The sequence below is a fragment of the Mustela erminea genome, chromosome 5, assembly GCF_009829155.1.
Source record: "Mustela erminea isolate mMusErm1 chromosome 5, mMusErm1.Pri, whole genome shotgun sequence".
NCBI classification, from domain to species: Eukaryota; Metazoa; Chordata; class Mammalia; order Carnivora; family Mustelidae; genus Mustela; species Mustela erminea.
The window spans coordinates 46,970,577-46,983,367 of NC_045618.1; the positions used below are offsets into that span (position 1 = coordinate 46,970,577).

The 12,791-nt window shown below is 41.7% G+C and overlaps 1 long non-coding RNA gene across 2 annotated transcripts; it reads right to left on the bottom strand.

Annotated features, from left to right (window-relative positions):
* Positions 1-1,148: 1,148 nt before the first annotated feature.
* LOC116590724 lies at positions 1,149-7,934 on the bottom strand. 2 transcript variants are annotated; one of them, XR_004285714.1, is made up of 4 exons: positions 7,820-7,934; positions 3,093-5,363; positions 2,417-2,600; positions 1,149-1,795 (listed from the first exon to the last, which is right to left on the bottom strand). It is a non-coding gene; the product is annotated as an uncharacterized LOC116590724 (long non-coding RNA). The 2 variants fall into 2 exon arrangements; XR_004285713.1 differs by having other exon boundaries at positions 1,149-2,600.
* Between the last annotated feature and the right edge of the window lie 4,857 nt (positions 7,935-12,791).

Genomic DNA, 12,791 nt, shown 5'->3' on the forward strand with positions numbered 1-12,791 from the left:
AAATTGCTTTCCCTTTGCATCTAGGTGTTCAAGGATTTGAGTTAATACCAAGCCTACAGTTTTGTATCCCCTTTCTCAATTAACATTTTATGGTAAGTGTTTCTGCATTCATCGCAGATTCTTCAAACATGTTTACAATGGCACAGTGATATTCCAAATTGTGGGCACACTATAATTTATATATCTCATCTCCATTGTAGGAGAAAATATCTTCATTATTTTCACTATTATACTTAATTCTATGAAGAACAACCTTGCATACAATTTTTTCCTCCCATCTTTGATTATGTCCCTAGGATATATGCCTAGAAATGGGATTATAGGACTGTGCTGGTTGTTTTCCATTCCTATCCCCCACTCCCTTCTCTGCCTTTCTTTATACTGCTCTCTGTCTTTATAGATAGCATCTCCAGGATTCCTCGCCTTTAGGATTCAGTCAGTGGGTGGCACCAAGAGGAGATCAGAGGGCAAGAAAAGAGAGAAGTCAGGATATCTCCTCCTCATTCTCTCCCTACTTTTGGGGCAGTGGCTGCATGCCCCTCCCTACCTCCAGCCAACCCCCTTCCTTGGTGGTCCCCCCTCCACTGTTCTAGCTCTTTTTTTTTTTTTTTTTAAAGATTTTATTTATTTGACAGACAGAGATCACAAGTAGGCAGAGAGGCAGGCAGAGAGAGGAGGAAGCAGGCTCCCTGTTGAGCAGAGAGCCCAATGCGGGGCTCAATCCCAGAACCCTGGGATCATGACCTGAGCCGAAGGCAGAGGCTTTAACCCACTGAGCCACCCAGGTGCCCCTGTTCTAGCTCTTACCACTGGATTCTATTCCAAGATTATTTTCTCCCTCGATCCTTTAGCTCTAGAAATGGTAACAGCTTCCCACTATTGCTTTTGTTTAGGTGCCTCGACATCCTTTGTTTACTCCTTTAACTTGGCCTGCCTGTTGCTAAGTAGTCTTTATTTATTAAAGTCTCTTCCTTTGAACCATCCTGGTGAAACCCCTTTCCTCTTGGGATCCTGACAGACATAGGGTAAAAGAATATCAACTTCTGAAATGCATTCTTGGTAGATATTGCCAAATTGCATGGCAGAAAGTTTATACCCATCTCCACTCCCATTGGAAGAGTGTGAAACCCTGATGAGATGAGCTCTTTAAGTTGCAGTCGAATTTTGAAGGCATTCGGTTTCCTATTTGTTTTCTGGTGCCTTTTTCTCTCTGATGTCACTCAGAGGCAAAGTGTGCTGCCATAGACCATTGAAAGAAAAGTCATTCACGACAAAGGCGAAAATATTGGGATAAACACTTGTATATCATTTACAAACTTGAAATTTCCAGTGCCGGAAGAGACCCTGGATTTTATTGCGAAAACAATTTCTTTGACACCAATGAATAGGGAAGAACACACCTGCCTGGGCACACAGTCTGATGTGGTTTGGGGGTGTCAGTTTACCTGCAGATGACAGCTAAACTCTAGCCCAGGAAACCGGTGGAAATAATAGTGCTACAGCCTGTAGGTCTCAGTGTCCACTTTGCGGAAGAATTCCTACTTCATATTATTAGTCCTGGCTTTTTTAGGAGAGCAGTTTGTAGGTACATGGCTTATGAGAAAGAGAATCCACAGAGACATCTTCCATTCCTTCTTCTCAAATGAGAGGCGACTACACAGTGGGCATTTTATACAGTGGTTGCTTTAGCATGGGGCTGAGATTTTAGCCCAGTGAGCTGGATGTTTTCTGTAGCTGACTCCTGACACAGGAAGAAACATTGTGTTTTCCATTTTCTTGCAAAATAATGAGACACCTAGTGGGCACAACACAAAAATGTCCTTATGGGAGATGGTAAATTCAGTCAGTATTCATGTAAATGATATCCAGTAAGTGCCTTAATGCTTAATTCTACAAAAATATTCTTATTAGACAAATACCCAGAGCCAGGAATCAGACCAACTATTCATGCATATTGGATAATCAGGATAGATTATTACCATATGTTTTTCTAACACTCAATAATTATCAAAGTCCTTTAAACATAAAGTTTCTTCCCACGACACTCAGCATAACAGTCTCCCCTACCAGGCTGTTGGCTCCCCAAAGGCAGGGGTCACACTTTCCAGAACCAGCTCACTGTATAATGTGTAGGGAAGAGGTGCTTGGTAAAGATTTGATGAACTGAATTCATCTGGTTCACTATGAACCATACCCTATAACCCTTCACTTTTGCCCATGTCCAAGCAGACTATAGGTAAGTCCCCTTGCTCTCATAAATACCCACTGGCCTTCCCCTCTCATATAAGCAGCATTTATTCCATTGCTAGAAACCCTTAATGGAAGGTCACAGTGTGTAAAGCAGGGGTGGTCAATCCATGCCCCAATTAAGACTCCAGTGGAGGCCTTCCTCAGAGGATTTTCCATGTTAGATTACCTGGTATTGAACTCCATTTTCATCCCATCCTGGGGCTTGTGCATTTTCATCCTCAAAGGGCCCATATTTTATCAACTACCTGGAGTATAGATGGAGTAATTTGACACAAGCAAATCCCAAGGTGTTCCTGGTTAGGCTTTGTCTTTGGAAAGTACCTTATTGAAAAGTCCTCACCATACATCACCTGAAAGGGGAACAAATCCTGTGAGATTATCTGGGTCAAGGTTTCTAAAACCCAGGTTTATGGATCCTTGGAGTTTTCACTGATGAATTTTCAGGGTCTACAAGTTAGCTGTGAATATCTTCAATTTTAGATGTCCTTCTATGACCATTCAAAGTTAACATAAATGCTTTCTGGACCATCTGGCTAGCTACCTCATAAGTGAATCTAGACACAGGGATTCACTGTCCCACAGAAAGTATTTATCTTGGGACCCAGTAGTCAACTAAAATAATATCATATAACTTTTTATTGAGATATAATTAACATACCATAAAATTAATCCTTTTACACTGTGCAATTCACTGGTTTTTAAGATATTCACAGATTGTACAATGACCATGATTATTTAATTCCAGAACATTTTCATTTCCCTGCCCCCGCCAAATCCCTATTCCCATTAGCAGTCCTTACCTATTTCCCTCTCCCTCCAGCCCCCGATAATTACTAACTTACTTTGTCTCTTTGGATTTCCCTCTTCTGGACATTGCACATAAATGGAATGGCCTCTTGTGTCTGTCCTCTTTCATTTATGACATTTTCAAGATTCATCTGCTGTGACATATATCAACACTTTGTTCTTTTGCAAGATGGAACATTTTTTCATTGTATCCCCTTGCTTATCCATTCATCAGGTGATGGACATTTGATTTCGTTCCCACTTCCTAGCCATTATGAACAACGCTGCTTTGAGAAACTTTTCATTCTAAGTTAAAAAATTCAGGTCTGTTAAGTCTTCAGATACATTGTTGGGGTCTGTGACAGCTCAAATTTGAGAAGTACTGACCCAGGCTGACTCCACACTTGACTATAGAAAGAAACTGGTCAGGTGACATTCACAGAGTTAATGGAAGCTTCTCTTCTACGACCAGCTTCATCGTGCCAGCTTGCTGTCTTTTTTACCTAGAAGAACCTTCCTAAGTTTCTCTCATGGCGAGAACCACCATTAGCAGCGTGGTTAACTCTTAACTAATAACACCGGTGACTGTTGATCCAACCCAGATGTTGGGCAGCTTTTAATTCTCCCAACTCCTGGCCTGAATACTGGTAATATTTCCTCAGGCGGAAAGCCAGCAAAAAGAATCACCTGGCCAAACATCCCCATTCCGCCTGCTTTTCTTAGAGTGGCCTCCCAGGGGAGCTCTCTAGACAAACAAAGCTTGTTGACCCAGTTTGAAGGCCTGGGAAATTATCATGTGAGTCACTGGGATGACAGAACAGAGTGCCAGGCCCCTGAGAAACTCTAAGCACAGGCTTCCAATATCATTTGTGTCCCAATAGGGAAGGACCAGGAATCTCAGGGAGGCCTGCCACTTTTCACCGAGCCTCTTCTCTAAGTGGCTTTCAAGCTCCTTGGCCCTTTTTGTGGTACCCCAGAGGCTGAATCCTGTTTTCCTCACAGCAGGCTTGGCCAACAGCAGTTCACAGAGTGGCCCCTCAGCTGTAGGAAACCAAAACAATCCTGGATACTTAGAAGACATATAGTGTAGTTTGGAGCAAGGCCACCATTCTTTCTGGGAAGGAGGCGTTGAAGCTGCTACAAAAGTTTCAAATTAAAGACCAAGAGTTCAGAGCCCGTACTTTAATATAATGCTCATATGAGGTAAGCCAGGCCTTGCAAAACTGTACCTCTGAATCACCTGAGTATTTTATAATGTTCTGAAGATTTTACTTCCTAAATTACACAAAGAGCTGGAGAAACATGGGCAGAAAAGCTGTGCAGGTCAAACTTGTTACATTTAGATGGTGTGGAAATTTGGTGGCCTCGATGGGTGTGAGGTCAGAATGAATGCCAAAAGTTGTATGGGTCCTCACAGAACTCCTGTAGGCATATAGGAATCCTGAGGAAGGATAAGTACTAGAGTAGGGGCTTCTAAATATCGAGCATGAGGACAAAGGAGGAGGTATTCATAGGACCAAATGAGGAGAGAGTCACCCATGGCCTCTTCCTTTTTTTCCCATTTCTTTTTCTTCTCCTTTTCTTCTTTAAAGCCACACCTGATTCCACCACTTATTCTAGAGCGTTCGTCATCAGGAGGATGTCGTTTTAACACATAATCCGATCCAGGATTATAAATTCATGCCTGGTGGGTGTTTGAAGAGAGTGAGTGACTCCGAAATTCCTCCCACTATGGGAATGGCACATGAAGTCTCTCCTTCGTGGATTTGCAGGATCCGCTTGGGCCCGGAAGAACTAGAAGAGAATTCCATCACGCGTTTTTAGCGTCTTTAGCCTTAGTACTCTCGTCCCCTCACTTCATTTCTTGATTTATCCCTTTATCTTTTCTGCTTCTGTCTACTTCTGACAGATCTGGCAAAAATACAGCAGACTTGGAGATCCAGGCTGTTCACTTCCCACCCCGGTGCTGTTGCCGCAGATGGCTTCCGAGCTGCTGCCTCCTGGACTTGGGGAGAATGTCAGCATCAGTCTTTGTCAGCACAGTCGTGGTGTCTGTCCTGTGGGCTGGGTGCCCTGCAGGGCCAGGGGGTCAATCCCAGGCCCACCCTCCTGGGACTCGGTGGAGTGCTCAAGGGGGATTAGAGAGAATATTTAGAATTAGACAATAAAGATGAAAGACGAGCAAAATCAAGTAAAGGTATTTCATTTGTCTCACAGTAGCTTTGCGAAGCATGACAGTGAAGTGTCAGCAGCACTGTCCATTAGAACTTCCTGGGGTGATGGAGATGTTCTGCATCTGTGCCATCCAATATGGTGAGGACACATGGCTATTGAGCAAATGAAAGGTGGCTAGTGAGAAATTGAAGTTTTTATTTTGTTTCATTTTAATTAACTTAAATTTAAATGGCCACATGCACGGGGGGCCTGGGTGGCTCAGTTGGTTAAGTGGCTGCCTTCGGCTCAGGTCATGATCCCAGGGTCCTGGGATCGAGCCCCGCATCGGGCTCCCTGCTCGGCAGAGAGCCTACTTCTCTTTCTCCCTCTGCCTGCTGCCCTGCTGCTCTACTTACTTGTGCTCTCTACCTCTCTGTCAAATAAATAAATAAACATCTTTAGGGGCGCCTGGGTGGCTCAGTGGGTTAAAGCCTCTGCCTTCGGCTCAGGTCATGATCCCAGGGTCCTGGGATCGAGCCCCGTATCGGGCTCTCTGCTTGGCAGGGAGTCTGCTTCCTCCCCTCTCTCTCTCTGCCTGCCTCTCTGCCTACTTGTGATCTCTGTCTGTCAAATAAATAAATAAAATCTTAAAAAAAAAAAGATTAAAAAATAAATAAATAAACATCTTTAATAAAATAAATAAATTAAATAGCCACATGCGACCAGTGGCTGCTATACTGGAGACACTAGCATTTCAAAAATAGCGGAGAGAAGTAGGAGATCAGGCATTGGTGTTTGAGTCCTGGTTTCTAATCCCACCTCCTCAATGTTATTAGTTTGTAACACAAGGAAAGATATTTAACCTCTCTGTACCTTTTTTTAACACCATAAGATGAGGCCACTAGTGTCTACCTTATGGTGTTGTTATGATAGGTAAGGGGGATGCGAGTTTGGGTAGAAGGAAGGAATCATTGACTGGTATACTCAATCAACAAAACCCGCCACAAGTATCTGGGAGAGGTGAGGATGTGTAACCTTTTCCCAAACCAGAGACCCCTAGATTACCAGCTGCGTTGCCAAGTTGTGGCAGTGGCATTAGGAGCTCATATTCACAGCTCCTTTTACTTTTTTGATGTTTTCTTTCTTTCTTTCTTTTTTAAGATTTTATTTATTTATTTGACAGAGAGAGATCACAAGTAGGCAGAGAGGCAGGCAGAGAGAGAGAGAGAAAGGAGGAAGTAGGCTCCCTGCCAAGCAGAGAGCCTGATGTGGGACTCAATCCCAGGACCCTGAGATCATGACCTGAGCCGAGGGCAGAGGCTTAACCCACTGATCCACCCAGGTACCCTTTTTTGATGTTTTCATTGGGATCTTACACTTTTATTCTGAGCAGCAGGTAAGGCAAAGACTATTCAGTTTTGCAGATAAGAAAAGAGAGACGAAGAAAGAAAGAAAGAAAGAAAGAAAGAAAGAAAGAAAGAAAGAAAAAGAAAGACTTACTTGCTCCAAAATGTTAACACCCAGGACCTAATACCAGAGACAGTTGTCTCCCCATGGGTCAGGGGCCAACGCTCACTCTGTCCCAGACTGCAAGAAAGTCCTCAAACCTGCCTTTTGGTACAAAGAAGCCCTTCTCAATTCTGTCCGTTCCCCTCTCCAGTCAGCCAGCGATGTGATATCTGTCCTGGCATTGACTGATTCACAAAAATGGGTAACCAAACTCTCTGGAAGGCAGCAACTGTAATCTTTGCCAAATGACAGTGAAGAAATGCTTTTGTCCTGCTGTCTCATTGTTTCTCTGACCAGGGCTGTCAATGCTGGCTTACTCAGACACCGAGAGCATTTCTGCAGTTCTGGATCTCCATCCAAACTTCGCACGTCCATTTGCCGATACCCTCATGCCTATAATTATTTAATTGCTTTCTTCTAATTCCTGCAAATAAGAGCTCTGCCATCTGAGAAAAGATTAGGAAAAACAGAACCCATAGAACTAAAACCGAGGAAAAGAACCACTTCCCATCTTGTCATGCGCAACCACACCCCCTGTTGACCGAGGCAGGCCAGTTTAAAACTAGAAAAAAAAAAATTCTTTACAGCTTTATTGAGGCAGAATTCATGTACCATAAAGTGTGCTATTTAAACTGTACAACTTGATGAGTTTAAACATGTATATGCCCATGAAGGCATCATAGTCAGGATAATGAACATTTAGGTTAAGTGCGCCCAGATCAAAACTATATGATAAAAGCAGTACCACCATCTTAAAAATAGTGGCGCTGGACCCTGAAAGGCCATTTTTATTTCAGTGGCTATCATCATTGGAGAGGCAGCTCGCCATCTCATCTCCTTGTGGGTCTGATCTCTGTGGTGGGTTTTCCTGTCCCCCCCGCCGCCCCCGCCCCACCAGTTACAGCATTCATCATTCTGTGTTAAGGCCAGCTCCTTTCCTGGTGCTCTGGTTTTCATTCCCTTCCTCTTTTCCAGACACTCCACTATGAGCATCCCCCTTCTCTGCTGAATCATCTACTTCTTATCAGCAAGCTCCTTTTCAATCTTAAAACAAACAAAACACAATAAAACAAATCAAATCCCTCTTCCTGATTCCCCATTTCTCCCTTCAGTCACTTACTGCTCTGTCTCCGGCCTTCTCAGCAGGGCCAAACTTTCATAAATAATTGCCGAAATTCACTCTCTCCACTTCCTTTCTTCTCCTTCTCTCTTAAAACCCCCCTCCCACCACCCTCCTCACCACACACACAGAAGCTGTTCTTGACCAGGTCACTCACTACCGCCCTGTTGCTGCATCCAGGAAACCCTTTTCAGTCCTTATCGTGCTATGACACTGCTGACCACACTAACCTTCACGAAATAGCTTGGCTGTTTATTTTCTTGTTTTTTTTTTTGTTTTTGTTTGTTTTGTTTTTACAAAAGTGATGCTTTTTTAAAAAAATAGACGCGGTAGGAAGCTCTCTCTAGGCTCACCCTGATTCGCTGCTGCCCACAGCCACCTGTGCCGCTGTCCGAATCGTGAAGCAGCCTCAGAAAGTGCCCTAACTGGGGAAAATTCCTTACTTGCCCTACTGTAGAAACCAAGAAATTTCTATAAGCCAAAACCTCCCACACAAACAAGCAAACAGATAGAGAAGGGCCTGCGTTCAGTAACTTTTCAACCCTAATCCTAACAGTTGCTTTAAATACCCAGGCACCCCACTCTCCTCTGTGCCATTAACGGTTTTTTTTGTTTTGTTTTGTTTTGTTTTTAAGATTTTATTTATTTACTTGACACAGACAGAGACAGATCACAAGTAGGCAGAGAAAGAGGGAGAAGGCGGCTCCCTGCTGAGCAGAGAACCCGATGTAGGACTCCATTCCAGGACCCTTAGATCATGACCTGAGCCGAAGGCAAAGGCTTAACCCACTGGGCCACCCAGGTGCCCTTGTGCCGTTAACTTTTAAAATAGTCATTGTTTTGTGGCGTTGGTTGGTTAGGCGTCAGACTCTTGATTTTGGCCCAGGTCATGATCTCAGGGTCAGGAGATTGAACCCCACTCCATGCTCAGCGGGGAGTTTACTCTCTCCCTCTGCCTCTACCCCTGTTCTTGCTCTCTCTCTCTCCAAAATAAATAAATAAATCTTTAATAAATAAATTAATTAATAAATACTTGCCCTAGAGGGACGTCTGGGTGGCTCAGTCGGTTAAGCGTCTGCCTTCGGCCCAGGTCATGATCCCAGGGTCCTGGGATTGAGTCCCGCACCAGCTTTTTGCTCAGTGGGGAGCCTGCTTCTCCCTCTGCCTGCTTCTCCCCCTTCTTGTGCTTGTGTTCTCTCTCTCTCTGACAAATAAATAAAATGGATAAAAATAAAACAAATAAATAAATACTTGCCCTAGAGGTGATTTGGTAGCTGGGTCGACATGACAAGTCCCTATTGATCTCTCCAGGCAGGAAGCCTGTCTAGGCTTTCCTGATAGCAATCTGTTGTTTTCCCCTTCCTAAAACTTATCGTTGAGAATGATAGGAATGAAGCATTTAGGCATCTGGGGTCTTGTGAGGCTGAGCCAATGGCTTTAAAGGTTTATAGTTTTTTAGATGCATACACAAAAATGGGAGTTCTCATGACTGATGTTTTTACCCAAGATAAACTATACAGCAGGACATAAAAATCATCCCCAAATCCCATCACCCAGAACAACAGCCATAGTTATTCCTTAGCTCTCTCTAAAGTTTCACATACACGGGGTTATAATTCACTTCTCATTCTGTAATTGCTATTTCCACTCAGAATTTGCACTGGATAGATTTCCAAGTCAAAAACTACAGACTAACACCATGGTTACTAATGCTTGCCAGTCATTCAGGATATTTATAAACCATGATTTACTCAACCAGTCTTCTATTGTTAGACATTTAGTTTGTTTGTATTTTTTTATGACATAACGTACACAATGATCAACATCCTGTGCTCAGATTTTTGCTTTTGTGCAATTTTCTCCTCAGGCTAATTTCTAGAAGTGGACCAGCTCAGTACAATGGTGCGTACATTTTACATTTTGATACCATAAGTCTAAATTCCTTCCAGAAATGTTATACCAATTTATTTTCTCACAAACACTGGATTTAAGAACATCCTTGCCCCACTCTCACCAACATCGGGTTTTATCAATTTCTGGTTTTAGATGTGGCTCTTGTGTACTGATTTTTGGGGGGTAGGGGAGATCAGTTTGAGTATTTCTCTCTCAGTTAATCTCATTCATATGTATTAGTTATTATGTAAAGATTTAGTCCTGTCATCTTATTTTGTTTTATATTTTTATGCTTCCTAGGCATATATATATTTTTTTCTTTCTGATAATTTTGTGGGTATTTTGCCTGCTTTCTGTTCTATAGATGGGCATTTGTGACTTTCATTATGTACTTTCTCAAACAGTTGAGTATTTACAGCTCTCTGATAATAGCTAACATTTATTGTACAGTTACTGTTCCCTCATAATAACCCTGTGAGGTCGTGTTTTCTTTCCTCCCTCCAACTTGTTCGTATCTCCAGACCTGGGATATCTAATCTGAGTGTTCTGTGGACTCTAGAATTCCTTTGGAAAGAAAAATCATACCCTGGTTGGGTCAGAGCTCAAATCGTTCCCCTTACCCAATTGGCCCGTGATGATTATTTCTGTTTAGAGCAATAGGATGCCCCTCTCACTTCTACTCCCACAGTCAACAGTATCCCAGGGCATTATTTTTTGACCAATGCAAGATGCTCTGGTATAGACAGCACTTTCACATGGGTAATCTCACTGGGCCCTCACAGCAAGCCTGTAAAAAATTCCTAATCTCCCTCATTAGCAGAAGAGTGCATGTGATTTGTCTTTGTGATCGTACTCTGGTGCACTCAGCTACTGTCCTCTGACTCTCCTTTGATAGCCACATTAAAAAAATAGAATAAAACATTAAAGCCCAGATATTCCAGAACACCAAGTTAATTTGTCTGGCCTTTGCCAAAGAATATACTTGTATTTGGATGCTGTTTAAGTCTTATCTCTCATTGAAAGAAGTTAGGTTTATGGAAAAATGCTTGAAGTGTGTAGAAGCCCACCCATCTTTGTAGATTAACATTTTCTAAAAGGGATTGCTTGGGTTGTTTTTCAGGATGTTAATAGGTATTACATGAAAAATGAGTATGGAAAATGAATGATGGAAAACACAAAGCTGCTCGTGGAAATTGCTTGAAGAATTGCCTCTAATAGGCTAGAATGTGCCATGAATCTAAGGACGAAGATATCATATACAAACTGATTTGATCTCTACTAATGCCTAATAGGTACTAGTGTTCTGTGAAACACAATTTGGTAAACACCGATGGGTGGGAAGTGTTTTCTATCAAAAAATTCACCAATTATAAAAAAGAAGGAAATACTACCATTTGTGAAAATATGAATGGACCGTGAGGGCATTATGCTAAGTGAAACAAGTCAGGCAGAGAAAGACAAATACTGTATGACCTCACTTATATGTGGAATCTAAAAAACCTTGAATTTGTACATACAGAAAACACTGGCAGCAAAAATATATAATGCATTTATCAAGCATCCCCTACATGTTTGAAAGAAGTAGAAGGCATAGGCCCTCAAGTAACTGGGAAGTCAAATGCAAATTAAAACAATGGGCACCAACTTCAAATAGTGAAAACCCTATGTGGTTGTATTTTGCTTTGGTGTGTAACTTGGTAAATAAGTGCAGGTATCAATAAAAATAAAAGTTAGATTTTCCAAAGAGAAGGCCTGGTGCAAAAGAGACTCCAATATATGTGTAAATTCAAACAAACCTACATGAACAGAGGTGAAGTTTATTGGACTGAAAAGCTTTCTAAGAAAAGCAGCTTTCACATTCCTTTATTCCTTTCTAGACACTAATTGCTCAATTAAAAATTTAAGGCAAATAGTTTTTCCCTTTAAGGAACTAACATTAGTGATGTTTTAGACTAACATCAATGCTAAAAGAATATGCAAGTTTTCTCTGAATTATCTTTTTCTCTTTCCATCTCTTTTCTCCTGGAAAGCTCCTAACTCATCTCTCCAGCTTTCAGTTTGAACATTAATTATTTTAAAAAAAGATTTTTTTTAAACACACAATGTTACATAGTTTCAAGTGTAAAACATAGTGATTAGACAACTCTGTATGCTATACTATGCTTACAAGTATAGCTACCATCTGTCACCATGCAATGCTGTTATAATACCATTGATTATATTCTCTATACTGCACCTTTCATCCCTATCTATGACTTATTCATTCCATAACTGGAAGCTTATACCTCCTACTCCCCTTCACCCATTTTGCCCATCCTCACCACCCCGTCCTCTGAAAACCCCCATTTGTCCTCTGTATTGCTGGGTCTGTTTCTGGTTTTTGTTTGTTTGCTCATTTGTTTTGTTTTTTAGATTTCACATGGAAAGGAAATCATACAGCATTTGTCTTTCTTTGACTTATTTCACTTAGCATAATACCCTTTAGGTCCATCCATTTTGTCACAAATGGCAAGATCTCAGTTATCTAATGTCTGAGTAATATCCCTCTGTGGGGGGCGGGTGTGTATGGGTGTGTACCACATCTTCTTTATCCCTCCATCTATCAGTGGATGCTTGGGCTGCTTTCCTATCTTAGCTATTGTAAATGATGTTGCAATAAACATAGGGGTGCGTGTATCTTTTTCAATTAGTGTTTTTGTTTTCTTTGGGTAAATACCCAGTAGTGGAATTACTGGATTGTATGGTATTTCTATTTTTAGTTTTTTTGAGGAAACTCCATAGTATTTCCCACTTTGGTTGCACCAATTTATATTCCCATCCACAATGTAAGAAGGTTCCCTTTTCTCCACATCTTCACCAACAATTGTTCTTTCTTGTTTTTCTGAGATTAGCCATTCTGACAGGTTAGGGTGGTATCTCATTGTGGATTTGATTTGTATTTGCCTGATGATTGGTAATTGAACATCTTTTCATGTGTCTGTTTGCTATCTGTTTGTCTTCTTTGGAAAAATTTCTACTTAGGTCCTCTGTCCACTTTTTCCCATTGGTTTATTTGTTGATTTTTTTCTGTGTTGTATAA